The sequence below is a fragment of the Halyomorpha halys genome, unplaced genomic scaffold, assembly GCF_000696795.3.
Source record: "Halyomorpha halys isolate HHAL.00 unplaced genomic scaffold, Hhal_1.1 Scaffold363.1, whole genome shotgun sequence".
Taxonomy (NCBI): Eukaryota; Metazoa; Arthropoda; class Insecta; order Hemiptera; family Pentatomidae; genus Halyomorpha; species Halyomorpha halys.
Window position 1 is genome coordinate 587,395 of NW_027106613.1, and position 6,620 is coordinate 594,014.

The 6,620-nt window shown below is 29.6% G+C and overlaps 1 protein-coding gene across 2 annotated transcripts in view; it reads left to right on the forward strand.

The window, feature by feature from the left end:
- LOC106681750 (uncharacterized) overlaps positions 1-6,620 on the forward strand; it is a 186,304-nt gene that overhangs the window by 129,902 nt on the left and 49,782 nt on the right. The gene's annotated exons all lie outside the window — the stretch shown is intronic.

Sequence of the window (6,620 nt, forward strand, 5' to 3'; positions counted from 1 at the left end):
ATATATAATCTTTAAGTTTATTATTGTTTAAATAAAATAAATTTTATTCTCAAAACAATTTATATTTCTTTATAAGTCCAACGTTTCGACCAATTCGGCCATCCTCAAGGACAATCATAAATAAAATTTTAGAGTCACATCAATTTTAAAAATTTTATGGAGGATATTCTGCCTAGGCCATTAATTTCAGTCCACAATTACCCTATTTTGACAATTCTTCATATTAAAACTTTTAATTTAATATGAAGAATTGTCAAAATAGGGTAGTGGATTGGAATTAATGACCTGGGTAGAATAGCCTGCATCAAGTTTTTTTAAATAGATGTGATTCTAAAATTTTATTTATGATTGTCCTTGAGGATTGCCGAATTGGCCGAAATGTCGACTTATAAAGAAATATAAATTGTTCTGAGACTAAAATTGGATAAAATTAATTTTATTTAAACATTTGTTTTTTTTCCGGAATAGATTAAAAGAAATACTTTGAAAGACTAAGTTAAAGTAGTTCAAGTTAAATTCAGTGTTCTAAACGCGCAACACTTAACCTATTTCGGCCATTTTCTAGCTTATACATTACACTGCTATCCCTACACATAGTACACTTTATTTGTTTTTAATTGCTTTTATAAATTTTCAAATTCTCTACCTTTTTTCTAGTGATATCATTATTTTTCACTTTTCTATCTTTCAAAATCACAATAAAAATTAGTAAAATTACAATTTAAAAAAATTGGTTAACACAAAAAAAGTTAACACTAGGATTATTTAAATTATATTATAAATTATTAAATTTAATTAAAGTAGAAAACTGCATTCATAGACGTTAATAAACTGTTTTTTTTTATTAAAATACTTATGAGGGTGTGAGTAGCCAACGGGTACAAGCAGAGTGGCCATTTTGTCCACTATTTTGATTTTGTATAATCTGCTAGATGATAAAGTGTGATAATAAAAATTTGTAATAAACAAGATTAGTCTTTGTTTGCTTGTGTAGATGACAGGCGACCGCTCTTTTTCTTTCTTATGTTATTATCAAAAGTTTGTGAATTTCCTTCTACGTATGAAAACCACTCGGTGAAGTATTTCCATATTATGGCCCGATCCCACATCTTAAACATTAAATTAAGAGCAATAAAACATCGAAGAAGTTGATTGAAAACTTAAACGTAGGCAAATGCTCATGGGTTCCGCCTCTTCGAGCAGGGTGTGTTTAATTTTATCCAAAATGGACTATTTCATCAGTCCCAGACTGTACCAATAAATATTAATTATCAGAACAACATTTACCAAATCATAGATCCAAGGATTATACATCATGGAATTTTCAGTTGTATTAACTTTTTTTCATATGTTTTCTGTAAATTTGCTGTATACTTTAGCAATTAAATCCTCAGTAAATTAGCACTGAAAACACTCTTTTTTAAAAAAAAAATTTAAGACCAATAAAAAACAAAAAAATACTTTATTTGAAGGAGATGTACAGGGCTGCTGTCATAAAGGAAGAAAAATAGTAATAACTTTTTATTTATCTTCTACCGACGTTTTGACCTACGTCGTGGATCTTTATTAGGGCTTTTAGGTGGGGGTTTAAACAGTGACCATTTCAATGATAGTGAACTGTCAACTTCGGCAGAAAATAAATAATTATTACTATTTTTCTTCCTTCATTACCGTAGCCCTTGACTATCTCCTTCATATTATCTTTGATCAATCATCTATTAGTATTATATTAATAATACGCAGTTAATGCTCCTTGGTTCATAAGAAATAGGCAATTGCTTCGCGAATTACATATGGAGTCAATAGAGGATTACATCAAAAAACGGTTCATGAAGTTCCACTCCCAGTTGCCGACAGTTAAAGGAGCAGTGACCTACAACCTGGGAAACCCAACCTCAACCCGAAAATTGAAGCCTAGACTGCGGCAGGACATTCTTTTATAAATTTTTAATAAATATAAAATTAATTCATAGTCACACTACCTCTATTTACTTATTATTATTATTTTTGTTTCTCTTTTTTTCTTCTCTCTTCCCTTTTTCAAATTAACTTGTTTCTTTTTACTATTAGAAGGCAATTGTTTGTTTTATTTAAGTGTACCAATATTATTATTTTTTGTTATTAATTTTACTTTCCTCTTTAGTTAAGAAGCATTATTCTTATCTATTTATTTAATTTATTTTTTCTTTTAATAAGAACATTTTATATAGTTAGGGGTGTCATTTGTATGATTATCCCCTCATAATCAACTGTTAAAAAATATGTATAATATAAGTTATATTAACTAAGAAGGCCCACCAGGCCGATCGGGTATAAAAATAAAATAAAATAAAAATAATAAAAAGCCATTGGGTACAAGGATACTTTTTATCATTTTACAATGATATCAGATGTATGTTCTATTATTTTCCAAAAGCAAGTTGATCAATATCCATGGGATATTCAGCAGAATCGTAATATAAATATTATACAACACATTTTGAGGAATTCGTATGTAATTACTTAAAAGTTGCCACAGGTAAGTATTCGTCAACTAAACGGAATGCTCCTAGTAAAAGTGTCGTGTGAATCAGGAGTTGCCTAATTGGGAAAAGCCAAAAACCCCTGTTTTCTCTTTTGTGAGTGCCCTCCAAAGTTTTGACTCATTGCTGAAGACTCCTGTTGACATTGGCGTCCTGGACAGTCATTAACTGTCTGTCGCTGACAATCGTGATTTCTCAGAAAAATTCCTGGGCTCTGAGGTAATCTTATGGTTGTCACGAATTGTCCCCTTTATTTTTAATGGACGCTTGACTATGAAACAATTTGATAAAATAACTTTTGGCAACTGGAGCAGTCTGTTTTTCTCTACAAACTTCTTGCTAAAAGTTGTGTTATCTCTGGTATCAATGTTACCGAAAGGTTAGCAATATTATATCCTGCCTAAATATGAAATCCAAATTAAAACCAGAATCAGGTATTCTTATTTTTAAAACAATTCACAGGCCACTGCTGATGTATGGCTGTGAATTCTGGGGAATGGCATCCTTTACGAAAAAGAAAAAAATTAGAATCTTTTTAAAATAAAGTCCTAAAAATCGTAGTGGATGCTCCTTGGTTTTTAAGAAATAGCCAATTGCATTGGAAATTACAAATGGCGTCAATATTACAGATTACAGCAAAAACGGATCAGAAAGTTACACTCCCAGGTACCGACAGTTAATGAAGTTCGGAGACCCAACCTCAACCCGAAGACTGAAGCCCAGGCTGCTGCAGGACATCCTGTTATAAGTTCTATTTTCAAATAAACCCCCCCCCCCCCTATTAGAGGGCAATTGTTAGATCCACGAATGTCGTTATTTTTGTTATTACTTTACTTTTCTCTCTTATTAAGAATTATTTTTATTTTATTTATAACCTTGTTAATAGTTGAGGGTGTCGTTCGTATGAAACTATACCCGCTCATATTCGATTATTAAAAAATATATAAATGTAACTGTTATATTAACCATGTAAGGCCCACCAGGCCGATATGGTTTAAATAAAAATTAAAAAAATTTTACGAACCCACAGGATGTAAAACAAACTATTATGTAAACATATATTATGTACTTTCTCTCTTTCTCTCTCTGAATATAGCATATATTTATTTCACCTTTAATTTATCATTTATTTTTTTCTATTATTTTAATCCAGTATTAAGGTTTAATTCTAAATATTCTATTTATATACATTGGAATCAGACGTTGGTCGGTGGATATACAGTGCTCGCAACATTTAATCATAAATATTTTATTGATATAACTTAAAAATAATAAGAGGGGGAGGGAAAATACACTATCTGTAATACCTGGACAGAGGCACTCTGACTTTTTTATTGAATCCATTATTGTTAAACGCTAACGTTTACTCCTGTTATATTCTAACTATTTTCTTTTGTAATAAATGTAATTAATAGAGACCTGATTTTCGTACAATTGCGTCTTTTGTTAGCTTGCTCCGAGTTCCACCTAACCTCGATAAAAATTCGAATCATGGAAAAAACGATCAAATAACACTGATTTTTCAGGAACAGATCTGGCCTTATTAATCTTGATAAATGGGATTCTCCTGTGACTCATTTTTGTACATTTACTGTTGTTTATTTGTAATATAGTTTATAATATATTTATAATTTATAATGTTTAGTTGGGCTAGCTAGTAATTAGTTATTAGACTAGTGCGGATTTTGAGCTGAGTAGAGAAAAGCTTTGGTCCTATTTTCATATATATTTTTTCAATTTTATTTCTGAAAAATAACTCATTACAAAAGACTGATCTACATGACAATAATAAGGCCCATCTGGACATACGGAGTTGAGCTTTGGGGCTCCACTAAACCTTCGAATTCCTCTCGTATCCAATCTTTACAATCCAAAATCCTTCGTAAAATCCTCAATGCTCCTTATTTTGTTACGAATAAAACCATCCATAAAGACCTAAATGTTCCTTATGTAACCGATCTGGCCCGAACCCGATATTATTCCTTCCATAATAAACTCCCTAACCACCCAAACCCACTCGTTTCTAACCTTGCTTCCTCTTCCATTCCTGGCAATCCTCCGAGGCGCCTGAAAAGAAGATGGCCTCGTGACCTTATATTGTAAACTGTTAGAGTTCTACTATTGGGTAGTTTCTCTACATCCTGTATCATATCATTATGTCATTATGATCAAATTTACTGGTTGTATTTTTTTATACAGTTGTAAATATCAACAAATAAATAAAATAAAAAAAAAAAATTTCTGAAAAATGAAATCTAAGCAATATGCAACTGTTTTGTATTAGGTAAATATCAAATCAATTAAGCTTTGGTACCGCTCTTGTGAGGCAAAGACTGTTTTGTAAATTAGGACTAGTAATCCCATCACTCCTTGACATTTTGCATAACATTAGCATAAATTGACCTTGCCAAAAACTTTGTTCGCTATGGCTAGTCGAGTTCTTGTTAAGTCACGCGGCTCTTTATAATAAATTATTATCTCACTCAAAAAGATTTATGAATTACAAAGGGCGAGAATATTTTAATGTTGTGGTGCATATGCTCAGCATGAGTTTAATTGTTTGTTTTCTCTGCATTCTATCCATAGTTCTTGTATTCAATTACGTTATAACTAGTTTTTAATTTATTGTTTACTAATAAGGTTGTAAGCTTATTAATCGATATTAGACATTGAGACTTCCAATGTATTTCGTCATATAAATATTTGATTTAAGTGCAGGATTTTCCGCCATTACATTTCGGTTTTGTTATCTTTTGTTAAACTGTTATATCTATAGCAGAAACAAAATTTATTTTCGTTATTCCTATGTCGAGAAACCGTAAAATACGTTTTTTAGGGCAATAGAAAAATAAATTTTTTTTTAAATCATAAAAAAAAACGATAATTTAAACACAAGCCTACCAATCTAAAGGTTAACTAATAATAATTTTCTGGGTTGTAACCCGTCAATAATAAATTCCGAATAGCAACTTAGTTGAGAGGAAATGTTTCTACGGTACTAGGAAGTGTTACAATTATATCCGCTAGAGGCTTCCAGCGCGCTCACCCTCAAGCTCAGAAATAGAAGCTTCATACAAATTGAATCGAGAATTTTTTTATTAATATTCATTCACTGTATATAGTAATGTTATAACATTATATATTATTATTCTTAAATACAGTCAGAGCCGAAAGCATTGCTATATTTGCTTTAAATAAAATAAGATAAAAAATATTGTCATTATTTGCTGCAAATAGTTTAGATAAATAAGATCATTTAATAGAACAGCATTCTTTTAATAAAAAAATGACATCTTTTTTTTATAATATAAACCATGTATAATTGAATTATAAATTATTTAAAATAATAAAAAACTATTAGTTTCGTTATTTTTATTATATTAAATTATTGAGAAAACTCTCATTATTAAACAAATACTTATGATTCGTGTCGTTGATCGATCATTTTGAATAACTTGTTTATAATACTACTGATTTACAAATATATTATCATAAATATATCCTCTTTATTAAAAGATTATTAGGAGCATTATGAACTGAGTGAAGTAGGGTAGAATGAGGTAGAGAGTGCGGTCAGCAAATAAACAAAAAATTATTATTTATTCGTTATAAATAATTTCTTTCTCCACTTATTAATCTACGGTCAACTGTCTACACCTCAGTATTATTAAATGATTTTATTTGTCTAAATTACTTGCTGCGAGTGATAGTAATATTAGTTTATATTTATATTTATATATAATATAATAATATATATAATATGTAATATTTGTTTGTTTTGTTTGGTTTGATGCAGGAGTAGGGTACTTTCGATTCTGATTTTAGGTACTGTTTATATATATTTGTTTTGTTTTTGTTCAGTAGTGTTATATTAAACATAATTATACAATCTGCTGCGATTAAGGGCTATAATGATGCGTACACAGTATTCATTCCTACTACATGTACAGAAAAGAAATTAAAATTAAAATGTTAAGGATAAAAATTGTCCTCACGGAATTTTTATCATATAATAAATTACAGAAAAAAAGTTGATATAATAAAAACTTCTAAAATAATTGATATACAATATAAAGGAAATTAATTTGAATTATATTA